General features: G+C 46.0%; 1 pseudogene; it reads right to left on the bottom strand.

The window, feature by feature from the left end:
- Positions 1-8,184: 8,184 nt before the first annotated feature.
- Positions 8,185-17,534, bottom strand: LOC135535747 (integrin alpha-7-like; annotated as a pseudogene).
- Positions 17,535-19,323: the final 1,789 nt, after the last annotated feature.

The following is a 19,323-nucleotide window of genomic DNA, read 5'->3' as shown; positions in this document are numbered from 1 at the left end:
ACATTATGTTGAGGAAGGCAGAGCCTAGAGTCTGCAGGGACGGCCCAGTGTTGATCACCTAATCAAAACATGGAGGGTTGATTTATTAGTTGAATGAAACACAGTCAATATAAAATGTTTATGATCTAAACAAATTATTATTTGAAATATGCTTACAATTGAGCCTTTGCTAATCCTAGCCGCCTTGGTAACTGTTTTTCAACCTCAGACAACATTTTCACGGGAAGTGTCACGGATCCCTCCGTAACTTTCATTACGCACACCTGTCCCCTATTCCCACTGATTAGTACATGAATAAATGTGCCCTTTGGTTTCCTTTGGGCTGTTGATTATTGTTACAATGTCAGTTGGTGCGTGCGAGTTCCTGTGCTGTTTGGTCTTTCGTGCCCATGTGGATTGCGCAGATGATTACGGGGTCTCATCCCGTATGTTAATCATTGTGCAGATGATTACGGGTCTCGTCCCGTGTGTTAATCATTGTGCAGATGATTACGGGGTCTGTCCCGTGTGTTAATCATTGCGCAGATGATTACAGGGTCTCATCCCGTATGTTAATCATTGTGCAGATGATTACGGGTCTCGTCCCGTGTTTAATCATTGTGCAGATGATTACGGGGTCTCGTCCCCTGTGTTAATCATTGTGCAGATGATTACGGGGTCTCGTCCCGTGTGTTAATCATTGCGCAGATGATTACGGGGTCTCGTCCCGTGTGTTAATCATTGTGCAGATGATTACGGGGTCTCGTCCCGTGTGTTAATCATTGCGCAGATGATTACGGGGTCTCATCCCGTATGTTAATCATTGCGGAGATGATTACGGGGTCTCATCCCGCATGTTAATCATTGTGCAGATGATTACGGGTCTCGGCCCCGTGTTAATCATTGTGCAGATGATTACGGGGTCTCGTCCCGTGTTAATCATTGTGCAGATGATTACGGGGTCTCGTCCGTGTGTTAATCATTGCGCAGATGATTACGGGGTCTCGTCCCGTGTGTTAATCATTGTGCAGATGATTACGGGGTCTCGTCCCGTGTGTTAATCATTGTGCAGATGATTACGGGGTCTCGTCCCGTGTTAATCATTGTGCAGATGATTACGGGGTCTCGTCCCGTGTGTTAATCATTGTGCAGATGATTACGGGGTCTCGTCCCGTGTGTTAATCATTGTGCAGATGATTACGGGGTCTCGTCCGTGTGTTAATCATTGCGCAGATGATTACGGGTCTCGCCCCGTGTTAATCATTGTGCAGATGATTACGGGGTCTCGTCCCGTGTTAATCATTGTGCAGATGATTACGGGTCTCGTCCTGTGTGTTAATCATTGTGCAGATGATTACGGGTCTCGTCCCGTGTTAATCATTGTGCAGATGATTACGGGTCTCGTCCCGTGTGTTAATCATTGCGCAGATGATTACGGGTCTCGTCCCATGTGTTAATCATTGCGCAGATGATTACGGGTCGTCCGTGTGTTAATCATTGCGCAGATGATTACGGGTCTCGTCCGTGTTAATCATTGTGCAGATGATTACGGGTCTCGTCCCCGTGTTAATCATTGTGCAGATGATTACGGGTCTCGTCCCCAGTGTTAATCATTGTGCAGATGATTACGGGTCTCGTCCCTGTGTTAATCATTGTGCAGATGATTACGGGGTCTCGTCCCGTTAATCATTGTGCAGATGATTACGGGGTCTCGTCCCGTGTGTTAATCATTGTGCAGATGATTACGGGGTCTCGTCCCGTGTGTTAATCATTGTGCGCTTGTGTTATTTATTGTATGTACTCCTCGCTCTTTTGTTTGGGTTTCAACCCTGTGTTTTGTATAGTGTTTGTTTGGTCTTCGTTCTCATGCCTTTACACGGCACATTGTAATTTGGAGAAATTAAAAACCCTTTACGCATTCCTGCACCTATCTCCCGATCCTTTATACCGATGTGACAGGAAGCCCAATTCCCATTAAACCATGTGCGATATACCCTCAAATGATCTCAAACTGCGTTTGAAACTACCCATTTACTAATCGGGAAACTATTGGGTATGTTGTGAACTGTCATTACAATCGCTTCATGGGAAGCTGATAAATGATGTTTGTAATGTATAATTAACTGTCACCAAGAAAGCAAGTATTGAGTGGCTAGCTATTGTTTCTAAGGTTTGGTGTTCAATGAGACAGAGGTAGCTAACCAGCTGAGCTAGCTAGCAATGTAAGAAAAGTATAATTTAGGATTTGAGATGTACTCCATCTACAGGCTCTGTATTTCAGCAATCACAGTAGCAAGTTCTCCTGATGTTAAATCATTTTGCCATTTAAACAATACAATACAAATTTCTGTTTTTGCCATAGCCCTCACTGGCTTTCATGTGATTTATTTGTGAGCTTGTCCAAGGTCTCGGACTCATCCAATAGTGTGAGATGCGGCCCGCAATTCTGTGTGTTCCTGCATATGGGCATTCGCCTCCTACCTGTCTACCGGTGTCCGAGCTGGTTAGCTACTGTGTCATCCCCCTTCCACCTGTCAACCTGTGTCCTCGCTAGTTAGTTACTGTGTTGCCCCCTGCTTCCCACCTGTCTATTGTGTCCTAGCTAGTTAGCTACTGTGTCACCCCGCCTGTATACCGCTGTCATAGCTAGTTAGCTACTGTGTCCCCCGCCTGTATACCGCTGTCCTAGCTAGTTAGCTACTGTGTCGCCCCCGCCTGTCTACCGCTGTCATAGCTAGTTAGCTACTGTGTCCCCCGCCTGTATACCGCTGTCATAGCTAGTTAGCTACTGTGTTGCCCCCGCCTGTCTACTGCTGTCCGAGCTAGTTAGCTACCATGTCGCCCCCTACCTCCCGCCTGTCTACCGCTGTCCTAGCTAGTGACCAGAGCACCTTCTTCCACATGTTTGGTGTGTCTCCCAGGTGGCTTGTGGCAAACTTTAAACAACACTTTTTATGGATATCTTTAAGAAATGGCTTTCTTCTTGCCACTCTTCCATAAAGGCCAGATTTGTGCAATATACGACTGATTGTTGTCCTATGGACAGAGTCTCCCACCTCAGCTGTAGATCTCTGCAGTTCATCCAGAGTGATCATGGGCCTCTTGGCTGCATCTCTGATCAGTCTTCTCCTTGTATGAGCTGAAAGTTTAGAGGGACGGCCAGCTCTTGGTAGATTTGCAGTGGTCTGATACACCGTCCATTTCAATATTATCGCTTGCACAGTGCTCCTTGGGATGTTTAAAGCTTGGGAAATCTTTTTGTATCCAAATCTGGCTTTAAACTTCTTCACAACAGTATCTCGGACCTGCCTGGTGTGTTCCTTGTTCTTCATGATGCTCTCTGCGCTTTTAACGGACCTCTGAGACTATCACAGTGCAGGTGCATTTATACGGAGACTTGATTACACACAGGTGGATTGTATTTATCATCATTAGTCATTTAGGTCAACATTGGATCATTCAGAGATCCCCACTGAACTTCTGGAGAGAGTTTGCTGCACTGAAAGTAAAGGGGCTGAATAATTTTGCACGCCCAATTTTTCAGTTTTTGATTTGTTAAAAAAGTTTGAAATATCCAATAAATGTCGTTCCACTTCATGATTGTGTCCGACTTGTTGTTGATTCTTCACAAAAAATACAGTTTTATATCTTTATGTTTGAAGCCTGAAATGTAGCAAAAGGTCGCAAAGTTCAAGGGGGCCGAATACTTTTGCAAGGCACTGTAATGTTAAAACGAGGTCAAATCAAATGTTGTTGTTTTTACCAAGTTGCACTTCTCAAAAGGCACTGAATTGGTGGAACGATTCATGTAATATCTTCTGTTTGCTAGTTTTAATTGTCAAATAAAAGTAAACGATCAATCAATCAATATCACCGTAAACTCAAACTCCAGAGCACTGCCCACGTCGTCCAGAGTCTCCATAGCACTCTCCCCTTCACAGCCCCACTGAAGAACAGCTGGTGTGGCCGGGCCACCCTTAATCAACACAGAAACAGACACAGGGTTAGGGTTATTGGGTTAGTGGGTTAGTGGGTTAATGGACAGAGGGTTAGTGGGTTATTGGGTTAGTGGGTTAATGGACAGAGGGTTAGTGGGTTATTGGGTTAGTGGGTTAATGGACAGAGGGTTAGTGGGTTATTGGGTTAGTGGGTTAATGGACAGAGGGTTAGTGGGTTATTGGGTTAGTGGGTTAGTGGACAGAGGGTTAGTGGGTTAATGGACAGAGGGTTAGTGGTTTATTGGGTTAGTGGGTTAATGGACAGAGGGTTAGTGGGTTATTGGGTTAGTGGGTTAGTGGACAGAGGGTTAGTGGGTTAATGGACAGAGGGTTAGGGTTAGGGTTAGGGTTATTGGGTTAGTGGGTTAATGGACAGAGGGTTAGTGGGTTAATGGAGAGAGGGTTAGTGGGTTATTGGGTTAGTGGGTTAATGAACAGAGGGTTAGTGGGTTATTGGGTTAGTGGGTTAATGGACAGAGGGTTAGTGGGTTATTGGGTTAGTGGGTTAATGGACAGAGGGTTAGTGGGTTATTGGGTTTGTGGGTTAATGGACAGAGGGTTAGTGGGTTATTGGACAGAGGGTTAGGGTTAGGGTTAGGGTTAGGGTTATTGGGTTAGTGGGTTAATGGACAGAGGGTTAGTGGGTTATTGGGTTAGTGGGTTAATGGACAGAGGGTTAGTGGGTTATTGGGGTTAGTGGGTTAATGGACAGAGGGTTAGTGGGTTATTGGGTTAGTGGGTTAGGGTTAGGTTAGGTTAGGGTTATTGGGTTAGTGGGTTAATGGACAGAGGGTTAGTGGGTTATTGGGTTAGTGGGTTAATGAACAGAGGGTTAGTGGGTTATTGGGTTAGTGGGTTAATGGACAGAGGGTTAGTGGGTTTTTGGGTTAGTGGGTTAATGGACAGAGGGTTAGGTTAGGGTTAGGGTTAGGTTATTGGGTTAGTGGACAGAGGGTTAGTGGGTTAATGGACAGAGGGTTAGTGGGTTAGTGGGTTAGTGGGTTAGTGGACAGAGGGTTAGTGGGTTATTGGGTTAGTGGGTTAGTGGACAGAGGGTTAGTGGGTTAATGGACAGAGGGTTAGTGGGTTATTGGGTTAGTGGGTTAATGGACAGAGGGTTAGTGGGTTATTGGACAGAGGGTTAGGGTTAGGGTTAGGGTTAGGGTTATTGGGTTAGTGGGTTAGTGGGTTAATGGACAGAGGTTTAGTGGGTTATTGGGTTAGTGGGTTAATGGACAGAGGGTTAGTGGGTTATTGGGTTAGTGGGTTAATGGACAGAGGGTTAGTGGGTTATTGGGTTAGTGGGTTAATGGACAGAGGGTTAGTGGGTTATTGGGTTAGTGGGTTAATGGACAGAGGGTTAGTGGGTTATTGGGTTAGTGGGTTAATGGACAGAGGGTTAGTGGGTTATTGGGTTAGTGGGTTAGTGGACAGAGGGTTAGTGGGTTAATGGACAGAGGGTTAGGGTTAGGGTTAGGGTTATTGGGTTAGTGGGTTAATGGACAGAGGGTTAGTGGGTTAGTGGACAGAGGGTTAGTGGGTTAATGGACAGAGGGTTAGTGGGTTATTGGGTTAGTGGGTTAATGGACAGAGGATTAGTGGGTTATTGGGTTAGTGGGTTAATGGACAGAGGGTTAGTGGGTTATTGGGTTAGTGGGTTAGGGTTAGGGTTAGGGTTAGGGTTATTGGGTTAGTGGGTTAATGGACAGAGGGTTAGTGGGTTATTGGGTTAGTGGGTTAATGAACAGAGGGTTAGTGGGTTATTGGGTTAGTGGGTTAATGGACAGAGGGTTAGTGGGTTATTGGGTTAGTGGGTTAATGGACAGAGGGTTAGTGGGTTATTGGGTTAGTGGGTTAATGAACAGAGGGTTAGTGGTTATTGGGTTAGTGGGTTAATGGACAGAGGGTTAGTGGGTTATTGGGTTAGTGGGTTAATGGACAGAGGGTTAGTGGGTTATTGGGTTAGTGGGTTAATGGACAGAGGGTTAGTGGGTTATTGGGTTTGTGGGTTAATGGACAGAGGGTTAGTGGGTTATTGGACAGAGGGTTAGGGTTAGGGTTAGGGTTAGGGTTATTGGGTTAGTGGGTTAATGGACAGAGGGTTAGTGGGTTATTGGGTTAGTGGGTTAATGGACAGAGGGTTAGTGGGTTATTGGGTTAGTGGGTTAATGGACAGAGGGTTAGTGGGTTATTGGGTTAGTGGGTTAGGGGTTAGGGTTAGGGTTAGGGTTATTGGGTTAGTGGGTTAATGGACAGAGGGTTAGTGGGTTATTGGGTTAGTGGGTTAATGAACAGAGGGTTAGTGGGTTATTGGGTTAGTGGGTTAATGGACAGAGGGTTAGTGGGTTATTGGGTTAGTGGGTTAATGGACAGAGGGTTAGTGGGTTATTGGGTTAGTGGGTTAATGGACAGAGGGTTAGTGGGTTATTGGGTTAGTGGGTTAGGGTTAGGGTTAGGGTTAGGGTTATTGGGTTAGTGGGTTAATGGACAGAGGGTTAGTGGGTTATTGGGTTAGTGGGTTAATGGACAGAGGGTTAGTGGGTTAATGGACAGAGGGTTAGGGTTAGGGTTAGGGTTATTGGGTTAGTGGGTTAATGGACAGAGGGTTAGTGGGTTATTGGGTTAGTGGGTTAGTGGACAGAGGGTTAGTGGGTTAATGGACAGAGGGTTAGGGTTAGGGTTAGGTTAGGGTTATTGGGTTAGTGGGTTAATGGACAGAGGGTTAGCGGGTTATTGGGTTAGTGGGTTAATGAACAGAGGGTTAGTGGGTTATTGGGTTAGTGGGTTAATGGACAGAGGGTTAGTGGGTTATTGGGTTAGTGGGTTAATGGACAGAGGGTTAGTGGGTTATTGGGTTAGTGGGTTAATGGACAGAGGGTTAGTGGGTTATTGGGTTAGTGGGTTAATGGACAGAGGGTTAGTGGGTTATTGTGTTAGTGGGTTAATGGACAGAGGGTTAGTGGGTTATTGGGTTAGTGGGTTAATGGACAGAGGGTTAGGGTTAGGGTTATTGGGTTAGTGGGTTAGTGGACAGAGGGTTAGTGGGTTAATGGACAGAGGGTTATTGGGTTAATGGACAGAGGGTTAGTGGGTTAATGGACAGAGGGTTAGTCGGTTAGTGGGTTATTGGGTTAGTGGGTTAGTGGGTTAGTGGACAGAGGGTTAGTGGGTTAATGGAGAGAGGGTTAGTGGGTTAATGGACAGAGGGTTAGTGGGTTAATGGACAGAGGGTTAGTGGGTTAATGGACAGAGGGTTAGTCGGTTAGTGGGTTATTGGGTTAGTGGGTTAGTGGGTTAGTTGACAGAGGGTTAGTGGGTTAATGGAGAGAGGGTTAGTGGGTTAATGGACAGAGTGTTAGTGGGTAAATGGACAGAGGGTTAGTGAACAGAGGGTTAGTGGGTTAGTGAACAGAGGGTCAGTGGGTTAGTGGACAGAGGGTTAGTGGGTTAGTGGACAGAGGGTTAGTGGGTTAGTAGACCGAGGGTTAGTGAACAGAGGGTTAGTGGGTTAGTGAACAGAGGGTTAGTGGGTTAGTGGACAGAGGGTTAGTGGACAGAGGGTTAGTGGGTTAGTGGGTTAATGGACAGAGGGTTAGTAGGTTAATGGACAGAGGGTTAGTGGGTTAGTGGACAGAGGGTTAGTGGGTTAATGGGTTAGTGGACAGAGAGTTAGTGGGTTAATGGGTTAGTGGACAGAGAGTTAGTGGGTTAGTGGACAGAGGGTTAGTGGGTTAGTAGTACCATTGTTTACTGTGGCAGATTGACATAGAGTAGTGAATCATAGAACTTGGCCCTTTTCAAATACCTCTGGAAAATACTCCATCTTTCCTATCCTTTCTTCCTGGGACATTTATTTTTTCCCACGTTTTTTTTCTTCTTCTGCTTTCACTTATCCAGTCATGTTGGATTAGTGATGATTTTAAGGAAATTAGAGAGGAAGGGAGAGAGAGAGAGAGCGAGAGAGAGAGAACAACGAGAGGAGAGAGACATCAGAGAGAGAGAGAGAGAGAGAGAGACAGAGAGAGGAGAGAGACAGCAGAGAGACAGAGAGAGAGAGAGAGACAGCAGAGAGAGAGAGAGAGAGACAGAGAGAGACAGAGAGAGAGAGGAGAGAGACAGCAGAGAGAGAGAGAGAGAGAGAGAGAGAGAGAGAATGCGCTAGAGAAGCATGGGGACAAATCCTTAGTGATGACCTAGAGTTCAGTACTTACCCGCTGACAGCCAGAGGGAGCTCTATGACGACTTTAGCCACGGCTGTGACTGGGGCCAGGTCTGGCTGCTCACTGATACTGAGGAGGAGACAACCCCACACACAGTGAGGACACATTACATCACAGACACTAGGAGGAAGCTAACACTGAGTTAAATGGACCAACTGCTGAGGAGAGACACAGGAAGACACTTAGGTGTCCTGGACACATATTGAGCTCAGGACCAAGAAGCACTTTCAGATTATCGATTGAGCATTTTTTTAAGGTCAGGTCTAGGTTTATTTTGGTCCTGGAGACTGACTAATTCAGAACCTAAACTGTCAGTGGTTGCCCAGCCAAGACTTACGTAGCCAGCAGGAGGTTGACAGTGAGTTCCGTGGTCTCTATGGTGATAGCAGAGGTGCTGAGGATGATGTAGAACTTCAGGATAGAATCTCTCTTCACTGGGTTTCCCAGCTCACACTCTGCCTGAGAGCCATTCTGATTGGCCTGACACACCACCTACACACAGGAAACAGGAAACACAGTCAGGATCAACAGAGTTCCATTACCTCAGGATGGATGGGAGACAGGAGACTGTTAACTCATGATGGATGGGAGACAGGAGACTGTTAACTCATGATGGATGGGAGACAGTAGACAGTTAACTCAGAATGGATGGGAGACAGTAGACAGTTAACTCAGGATGGATGTGAGACAGTAGACAGTTAACTCAGGATGGATGGGTGACCGTAGACAGTTAACTCAGGATGGATGGGAGACAGTTAACTCAGGATGGATGGGTGGGAGACAGTAGACAGTTAACTCAGGATGGATGGGAGACAGTTAACTCAGGATGGATGGGAGACAGTAGACAGTTAACTCAGGATGGATGGGTGACCGTAGACAGTTAACTCAGGATGGGTGGGAGACAGTAGACAGTTAACTCAAGATAGATGGGAGACAGTAGACAGTTAACTCAGAATGGATGGGAGACAGTAGACAGTTAACTCAGGATGGATGGGTGACCGTAGACAGTTAACTCAGGATGGATGGGTGACAGTAAACAGTTAACTCAGAATGGATGGGAGACAGTAGACAGTTAACTCAGGATGGATGGGAGACAGTAGACAGTTAACTCAGGATGGATGGGAGACAGTAGACAGTTAACTCAGGATGGATGGGAGACAGTAGACAGTTAACTCAGGATGGATGGGAGACAGTTAACTCAGGATGGATGGGAGACAGTAGACAGTTAACTCAGGATGGATGGGAGACAGTAGACAGTTAACTCAGGATGGATGGATGGGTGACAGTAGACAGTTAACTCAGGATGGATGGGAGACAGTAGACAGTTAACTCGGGATGGATGGGAGACAGTAGACAGTTAACTCAGGATGGATGGGAGACAGTAGACAGTTAACTCGGGATGGATGGGAGACAGTAGACAGTTAACTCAGGATGGATGGGTGACAGTAGACAGTTAACTCAGGATGGATGGGTGACAGTAAACAGTTAACTCAGAATGGATGGGAGACAGTAGACAGTTAACTCAGGATGGATGGGTGACCGTAGACAGTTAACTCAGGATGGATGGGTGACAGTAGACAGTTAACTCAGGATGGATGGGTGACAGTAGACAGTTAACTCAGGATGGGTGGGAGACAGACAGTTAACTCAAGATAGATGGGAGACAGTAGACAGTTAACTCAAGATAGATGGGAGACAGTAGACAGTTAACTCAGGATGGATGGGAGACAGTAGACAGTTAACTCAGGATGGATGGATGGGAGACAGTAGACAGTTAACTCAGGATGGATGGATGGGAGACAGTAGACAGTTAACTCAGGATGGATGGGAGAGAGTTAACTCAGGATGGATGGGAGACAGTAGACAGTTAATTATGCATAACAGGTTATAACTCAGGATGGATTGGTGACCGTAGCCAGTAAACTCCTCTACTGATGTGACCATACATAGGGCCCTGAGTATTACGTGGCCAAAGTTGGTCAGGGTTATTCCAGGCCGGGTCACAGTGTTGTACTAACTTGGTTATTAAAAGGTGCCGTATGTGTGTTGGCTCTACTTCTACAAGTTGTCTTCAGCTTAGCACCCCTTAACAAGGAGTTACATTTTATACAGACTACAGAACAATGTGGCGTACCTGTTGTCCCCCTGAAGCCAGAGTAGGACAGGGTGTCTGGCAGGGTCACCAGTAGCTGGGCGGCATGGGCATCGTGCCGTCCTTCTCCAGGGTGCAGAGGTACAGAGGGCATGTTGGTGACGGTCACCTCCATCACCACGGACCTCTGGTCAGACAGAGAGAAAACGGACACCTCCTCATCGTCTCTGGATATGAGAAGAGGATGAGGAAATAGATATGAAGGAACAGAAGAGTGAAACAAAATGGTAGAACGATCCTGTACCACATCTCAGGAAGGAGGAGAATAAACACATTTATAAACCTGGGTGGTTCGAGCCCTGAATGCTGGGTGCGACAAAACACTTATTTTTACTGCTCTAATTACGTTGGTAACCAGTTTATAACAGCAATAAGGCTCCTCAGGGGCTTGTGGTATATGACCAATATACCAGGGCTAAGGGCTGTATCCAGGCACTCTGCGTTGTGTCGTGCTTTAGAACAGCCCATAGCTGTGGTTTATTGGCCATACAACGAACCCCCTCATTCATTATGAAATACACAGAGGAACAGAAGAAAAGAACAGCGGTCGCCCCCCCCCCCCACACACAAAAATACACTTTTTAAAGCAACTCAATCCGGCTTTAAATTAACTCTCGAAAGTTGTAATAGTAGAAGGAACAAGGTGACTTTTTGTAATTGGTGACATTTAGTAGGTGACATCATCAGTTCCTCTTGTCATGTCATTACAGACCTTGGAGAGCCATGTATAACTGGTCAGTCACTACAGACCTTGGAGAGCCATGTATAACTGGTCAGTCATTACAGACCTTGGAGAGCCATGTATAACTGGTCAGTCATTACAGACCTTGGAGAGCCATGTATAACTGGTCAGTCATTACAGACCTTGGAGAGCCATGTATAACTGGTCAGTCATTACAGACCTTGGAGAGCCATGTATAACTGGTCAGTCATTACAGACCTTGGAGAGCCATGTATAACTGGTCAGTCCTGTCCAGATCAACCAGCCCATGTCAGCTAATGTTTTTTAATTTCATTTTTTTTTTCGCTCATAGATATTGTTGTCATTTTTTGTATTTTTTATTTTTTTTTACGTGAGACACAATGTGTAGAATTGCAGGAAATAAACTGTGTGGGGTGGGGGTGTAAGGAGAGATAGCTCAATGCCTCAACTCTGGATATGAGAGAGGAATTAGGGAATATAAAAATGTGTATTCCTACTAACTTTGGCAGAGGGGTGAAGAGGTCAGAGGTTATAGGTCGGGTTCCAAACTGGTAGGTCAACTTCAGGTTGCTCTGACAGATATTATCATCACCACAGCCTTCCCTCAGGAAATTCACCTGCAACATATCAGACGGACTTAAGATAAATAAAGGCAAAGAAATTATGTATTTTTTTAAGTCACTATAGGACTGATGAAAGTTGATCTTGTTGGTGTGGAACTGACCTCAGAGTGCAGGGTGTTGGAGGTGGCAACACCCAGTACAGGAGGCAGTTGTTCCTCTGGGTTAGTGTCTGAGGACAACATGGGGGGTCTGATAGTGTGGGTGATGGCCAGGGCGATGGGACGCAACTTGTCACGGATATTCTCCTGCACGGAAAGAATCATTCAACCATTTTTCAAAGAGATTATATTATATGGAAGTATCTATCTACAAATTATATCTGGAGTTTATGACTTACAGCAGACCTGGGTTTAAATCATGTTTGTTTTCATTCAGAATTTATTCAACACTGTCAAAAATAAAGCACATCTGAAACACTATTTCTTCCCAGGGTTGGAACACTATGCAACATCTAAAGCAACAGAGCTTTACAACAACAACAACAACAACAACAACACAAAACACCAACAACAACACCAACACAAAATGCCAACACCAACAACACAACAACAACACCAACACCAACAACACAACAACAACACCTACAACAACACCAACAACAACACCACCAACAACAACAACAACACCAACAACACCTACAACAACACCAACAACACAACAACAACACCAACAACAACACAAAACACCAACAACAACAACACCTACAACACCAACAACAACACCACCTACAACACCTACAACAACACCAACGACACCTACAACAACACCAACAACACAACAACAACACCAACAAAAACACCAACAACACAAGAACAACACAAGAACACAACAACAACAAACACAACAACAACAAACATCAGTTCTCGACTGTCAGCCCTTTACGTGTAGTTGGAAGGTGGCGCTCCGGCAGGAGGGATGGCGTTGACCCTTCAGCTCCACCTCATCAGTGTGTGTGTACTCCGCCTCCTGTGCACTCCGACCCAGGAAGCTAACACGGTGGGGCAGGCCCAGCTTCCTGCGTTCGGTGTCAGCCTCGAAGAGTAGAACCAGGGCTAGAGGGGAAGGACGGAGGGAGGGGAAATGTCGGCACACCGGGGAACAACTCAGCTCATTTGAAGCACAGAGTGACTGGAGTAAAAACATGATTCTGGAAAGAAAAAAGAAGTGTTTCTAAACAGAGGTGTAACTTACTGATGTCTGGTGAGTATGACTCTGGATATGCAGTATAGGTGAAGCACACTTCGACCTCCACACTAATGACAGAAAACAACAGAGTTGACCGAGGCCTGTGTTTAATTCTCAACAGCAGAAACACAATCGCCTGGTTGCCAGTCTTTTTCTGCTTTCACTAACTCCTTCACGGTTAGCAGAAGGTGAAAAGTAGACTGGCAACCAGGCTATATGAACACAAAAAAGGACTGGCAACCAGGCGATATGAACACAAAAAATGGACTGGCAGCCAGGCTATATGAACACAAAAAAGGACTGGCAACCAGGCTATATAAACACAAAAAATGGACTGGCAGCCAGGCTATATGAACACTAAAATGGACTGGCAACCAGGCTATATGAACACAAAAAAGGACTGGCAACCAGGCTATATGAACACAAAAAAAGGACTGGCAAACAGGCTATATGAACAACAAAAAAAAAGGACTGGCAACCAGGCTATATGAACACAAAAAATAGACTGGCAACCAGGCTATATGAACACTAAAATGGACTGGCAACCAGTCTATATGAACACAAAAAAGGACTGGCAACCAGGCTATATGAACACAAAAAAATGACTGTCAACCAGGCTATATGAACACAAAAAAAAGGACTGGCAACCAGGCTATATGAACACAAAAAAGGACTGGCAACCAGGCTATATAAACACAAAAAAGGACTGGCAACCAGGCTATATGAACACAAAAAAGGACTGGCAACCAGGCTATATAAACATAAAAAGGACTGGCAACCAGGCTATATGAAGACAAAAAAGGACTGGCAACCAGGCTATATGAACACAAAAAGGACTGGCAACCAGGCTATATGAACACAAAAAAAGGACTGGCAACCAGGCTATATGAACACAAAAAAGGACTGGCAACCAGGCTATATGAACACTAAAAATGGACTGGCAACCAGGCTATATGAACACAAAAAAAGGACTGGCAACCAGGCTATATGAACACAAAAAAGGACTGGCAACCAGGCTATATGAACACAAAAAAAAGGACTGGCAACCAGGCTATATGAACACAAAAAAAAGGACTGGCAACCAGGCTATATGAACACAAAAAAGGACTGGCAACCAGGCTATATGAACACAAAAAAGGACTGGCAACCAGGCTATATGAACACAAAAAAGGACTGGCAACCAGGCTATATAAACACAAAAAAAAAGGACTGGCAACCAGGCTATATGAACACAAAAAAGGACTGGCAACCAGGCTATATGAACACAAAAAAAGGACTGGCAACCAGGCTATATGAACACAAAAAAAAGGACTGGCAACCAGGCTATATGAACACAAAAAAGGACTGGCAACCAGGCTATATAAACACAAAAAGGACTGGCAACCAGGCTATATGAACACAAAAAAGGACTGGCAACCAGGCTATATGAACACAAAAAGGACTGGCAACCAGGCTATATGAACACAAAAAAAGGACTGGCAACCAGGCTATATAAACACTAAAAAAGAAGTGAATGCAACCTACCACACTCCATCTCTCCCCTTGCAGTTGTGTTGCTCCAAGTCAATATAGTGCTGAGGTTCGACGGATACATCCCGGGTCACGTGAATGACCGGGCGAGACCTGTACAGAACCATCTTATCGCGAGAGAGCCTACTGCCAGGTCAGGGTACAGGTTCCCATCGATGTCCAGGCCGCCTGAGATGGAGTAGCCAAATCGTTTCACCCCTCGTTCACCCCTTCCAGGATCTGAGAGGGCAGAGTATAAACTACGTCAATTATCGGGGGGTGGATGGACAATAAAGCTTTTCGTGTGAATTAAAATTGTCACCTGTGCAGGCTTGGTGTCGATGCCCGAGGACGAGCCTCGGTAGATGAACACTTTCCCATCTCCATCGAACGGAGCCCCCACAGCGATGTCTGGACAGATACACAGACTGACATACATTAGATATAAATTCCTGAATCAGGAGTCCAGGCTGCATGGCCCATAGGGCTCCAGGGACCATAGGGTTCCAGGGACCATAGGGTTCCAGGGACCATAGGGCCCAGGGACCATAGGGCTCCAGGGACCATAGGGCTCCAGGGACCATAGGGCTCCAGGGACCATAGGGCCCAGGGACCATAGGGCTCCAGGGACCATAGGGCTCCAGGGACCATAGGGCTCCAGGGACCATAGGGCTCCAGGGACCATAGGGCTCCAGGGACCATAGGGTTCCAGGGACCATAGGGCTCCAGGGACCATAGGGCTCCAGGGCCCATAGGGCTCCAGGACCATAGGGCCCAGGGCCCATAGGGCCCAGGGACCATAGGCTCCAGGGACCATAGGGCCCAGGGACCATAGGGCTCCAGGGACCATAGGGTTCCAGGGACCATAGGGCCTCCAGGACCATAGGCCCAGGGACCATAGGGCCTCCAGGGACCATAGGGCTCCAGGGACCATAGGGCCCAGGGCCCATAGGGCTCCAGGGACCATAGGGCTCCAGGGACCATAGGGTTCCAGGGACCATAGGGCTCCAGGTACCATAGGGTTCCAGGGATCATAGGGCTCCAGGGACCATAGGGCCCAGGGACCATAGGGCTCCAGGTACCATAGGGCTCCAGGTACCATAGGGTTCCAGGGACCATAGGGTTCCAGGGACCATAGGGCTCCAGGGACCATAGGGCTCCAGGGACCATAGGGCCCCAGGGACCATAGGGCTCCAGGGACCATAGGGGACCATAGGGTTCCAGGGACCATAGGGCTCCAGGGACCATAGGGCTCCAGGGACCATAGGCTCCAGGGACCATAGGGCTCCAGGGACCATAGGGTTCCAGGGACCATAGGGGCTCCAGGGACCATAGGGCCTCCAGGGCCCATAGGGCCCCAGACCATAGGGCTCCAGGGCCCATAGGGCTGCAGGGACCATAGGGCTCCAGGGACCATAGGGCTCCAGGGACCATAGGGCTCCAGGGACCATAGGGCTCCAGGGACCATAGGGCTCCAGGGACCATAGGGCTCCAGGGACCATAGGGCTCCAGGGACCATAGGGCTCCAGGGACCATAGGGCTCCAGGGACCATAGGCTCCAGGGACCATAGGGTTCCAGGGACCATAGGGCTCCAGGGACCATAGGGTTCCAGGGACCATAGGGCTCCAGGGACCATAGGGCTCCAGGACCATAGGGCTCCAGGTACCATAGGGCTCCAGGTACCATAGGGTCTCCAGGGACCATAGGGTTCCAGGGACCATAGGGCTCCAGGGACCATAGGGCTCCAGGGACCATAGGGCTGCAGGGCCCATAGGGCTCCAGGGGCCATAGGGCTCCAGGGCCCATAGGGCTCCAGGGACCATAGGGTTCCAGGGACCATAGTGCTCCAGGGACCATAGGGTTCCAGGGCCATAGGGTTCCAGGGACCATAGGGTTCCAGGGTCCATAGAGTTCCAGGGTCCATAGGGCTGCAGGGCCCATAGGGCTCCAGGGACCATAGGGCTCTTATTGGTGTTGTTTGTCTGTCATTTTTTTAATGACTTGGTGCTGCCTATCTTGGCCAGGACGCTCTTGAAAAAGAGATGTTAAATCTCAATGAGCCCTTCCTGGTTAAATAAAGGGTTAATAATAAATACATAAATAAAATAGGTCACTACATAGGGAATATGGTGCCTTTTGAGACACAGAAAACACAATACCAGTCAAAGATTGGACACACCTACTGATTCAAGGATTTTTCTTTATTTAAAAAAACTATTTTCTATATTGAGAATAATAATGAAGATATCAAAACTATGAAATAACACATATGGAATCATGTAGTAACCAAGAAAAGTGTTAAACCAATCAAAATATATTTTATATTTGAGATTCTTCAAAGTAGCCACCCTTTACCACGATGACAGTTTTGCACACATTATTCGATAATGTAGAAAATTGTAAAATTAAAAAAAGAAAAACCCCTTGAATCTGTAGGTGGGTCCAAACATTTGGCTGGTACTGTATTTTTTTTAAACAGTTACTGAGTCCCCTCGGTCCACTCAGTCCCCTCTGTCCACTGAGTCCCCTCAGTCCCCTCTGTCTACTGAGTCCCCTCTGTCCACTGAGTCCCCTCAGTCCCCTCTGTCCACTCGGTCCCCTCTGTCCACTCAGTCCCCTCTGTCCACTCAGTCCCTCTGTCCACTCAGTCCCCTCTGTCCACTGAGTCCCCTCAGTCCCCTCTGTCCACTCAGTCCCCTCTGTCCACTGAGTCCCCTCAGTCCCCTATGTCCACTCGGTCCCCTCTGTCTACTCGGCCCCTCTGTCCACTCGGCCCCCTCGGTCCACTCGGCCCCCTCGGTCCACTCGGTCCCCTCTGTCCACTCAGTCCCCTCTGTCCACTCAGTCCCCTCAGTCCACTCGGTCCCCTCTGTCCACTCGGTCCCCTCGGTCCACTCAGTCCCTTCATGCAGTCAATTGTAAATGAATGCACGTTAAATAAAGTTTAACTTGACCGAGTCAATCCTCACCATCATATCCGTCCCGGTCCAGGTCTCCCACATTGTTGACGGTCAGTCCAAACATGGAGTCATGAGTTCCGTTGAGCCTGATTGGCTGAGCGTACTCCCAGTTACCGAATCGGTTGAGGAAGATGTACACAGCACCTCCGATCTCTGTCTTTCTGTCAAAATAGTTGGGGGCTCCCACTATCAAGGTCTGTCCAGCTGAGAGAGGTGAGGGAGTTTGAAGTTTTACAAATGATTTTGAATTCATTCTCTTTCTTGACAGCATTCCTTTCCATTTTTAACAAAACTTTCCAAACATGTTTGGTCAGAAAGTGGTCAGAAAGTTACTTAATAGAACTGAATGCTAAAACATCATTTTAAATACCCCAGCATACCATGAGGCGTGTTCATCACTGGAAAAGATAAAAGGTTGAGTTTGAAACCATTCAAAAGCTTACGAACAGGGTTGTCAAACTATTGTATTATTTCTTAAAATAAGGATGTATGTTATTTTTAAATCTTTAACATAAAATTACCTAAAAAAATGTCTAAACTCCTATATTTTCATATTCGCAGATGCTGTTGCTTGTAACCTATTTCACATCATCTAATGTTTTTGTTTTGTGGTAACACCCCCGGTTGAGAGTGACACGATATGTTCTTGAAAACAAGGTGGGTGTCATTTCAATCATAGATATAGAATTGATAGAATGGACCTAAAGTCAGAACACTGCAATTTACCTGGTACACCATGTAAATGTAAAGTGAATTGAAATAACATTTTGTGAAACAGCACAGTAGGAAAAAAATATATGTCTAATAGAACAATTTAAACTGGATGGTGTTTAAACTAGATGGTGTTTAAACTAGATGGAGTTTAAACTAGATGGTGTTTAAACTAGATGGTGTTTAAACTGGATGGTGTTTAAACTAGATGGTGTTTAAACTAGATGGTGTTTAAACTAGATGGTGTTTAAACTGGATGGTGTTTAAACTGGATGGTGTTTAAACTAGATGGTGTTTAAACTAGATGGTGTTTAACCAGGATGGTGTTTAAACTAGATGGTGTTTAAACTGGATGATGATTAAACTAGATGGTGTTTAAACTAGATGGTGTTTAAACTAGATGGTGTTTAACCAGGATGGTGTTTAAACTAGATGGTGTTTAAACTGGATGATGTTTAAACTAGATGGTGTTTAACCAGGATGGTGTTTAAACTGGATGGTGTTTAAACTAGATGGTGTTTAACCAGGATGGTGTTTAAACTAGATGGTGTTTAAACTAGATGGTGTTTAAACTAGATGGTGTTTAAACTGGATGATGTTTAAACTAGATGGTGTTTAACCAGGATGGTGTTTAAACTGGATGGTGTTTAAACTAGATGGTGTTTAACCTGGATGGTGTTTAACCTAGATGGTGTTTAAACTAGATGGTGTTTAAACTGGATGATGTTTAAACTAGATGGTGTTTAACCAGGATGGTGTTTAAACTGGATGGTGTTTAAACTGGATGGTGTTTAAACTAGATGGTGTTTAACCTGGATGGTGTTTAAACTAGATGGTGTTTAAACTGGATGGTGTTTAAACTAGATGGTGTTTAAACTAGATGGTGTTTAAACTGGATGATGTTTAAACTAGATGGTGTTTAACCAGGATGGTGTTTAAACTGGATGGTGTTTAAACTAGATGGTGTTTAACCTGGATGGTGTTTAACCTGGATGGTGTTTAAACTGGATGGTGTTTAAACTGGATGGTGTTTAAACCTGGTGGTGTTTAAAATGGATGGTGTTTAAACTGGATGGTGTTTAAACTGGATGGTGTTCTGGATGGTGTTTAAACTGGATGGTGTTCAAACTGGATGGTGTTCAAACTGGATGGTGTTCAAACTGGATGGTGTTTAAACTGGATGGTGTTTAAACTGGATGGTGTTTAAACTGGATGGTGTTCTGGATGGTGTTTAAACTGGATGGTGTTTAAACTATATGGTGTTAAGGATGGTGTTTAAAAT

This window comes from Oncorhynchus masou, unplaced genomic scaffold (assembly GCF_036934945.1).
Source record: "Oncorhynchus masou masou isolate Uvic2021 unplaced genomic scaffold, UVic_Omas_1.1 unplaced_scaffold_5088, whole genome shotgun sequence".
Taxonomy (NCBI): domain Eukaryota; kingdom Metazoa; phylum Chordata; class Actinopteri; order Salmoniformes; family Salmonidae; genus Oncorhynchus; species Oncorhynchus masou.
This window is presented reverse-complemented; position numbering and strand designations above follow the sequence as displayed.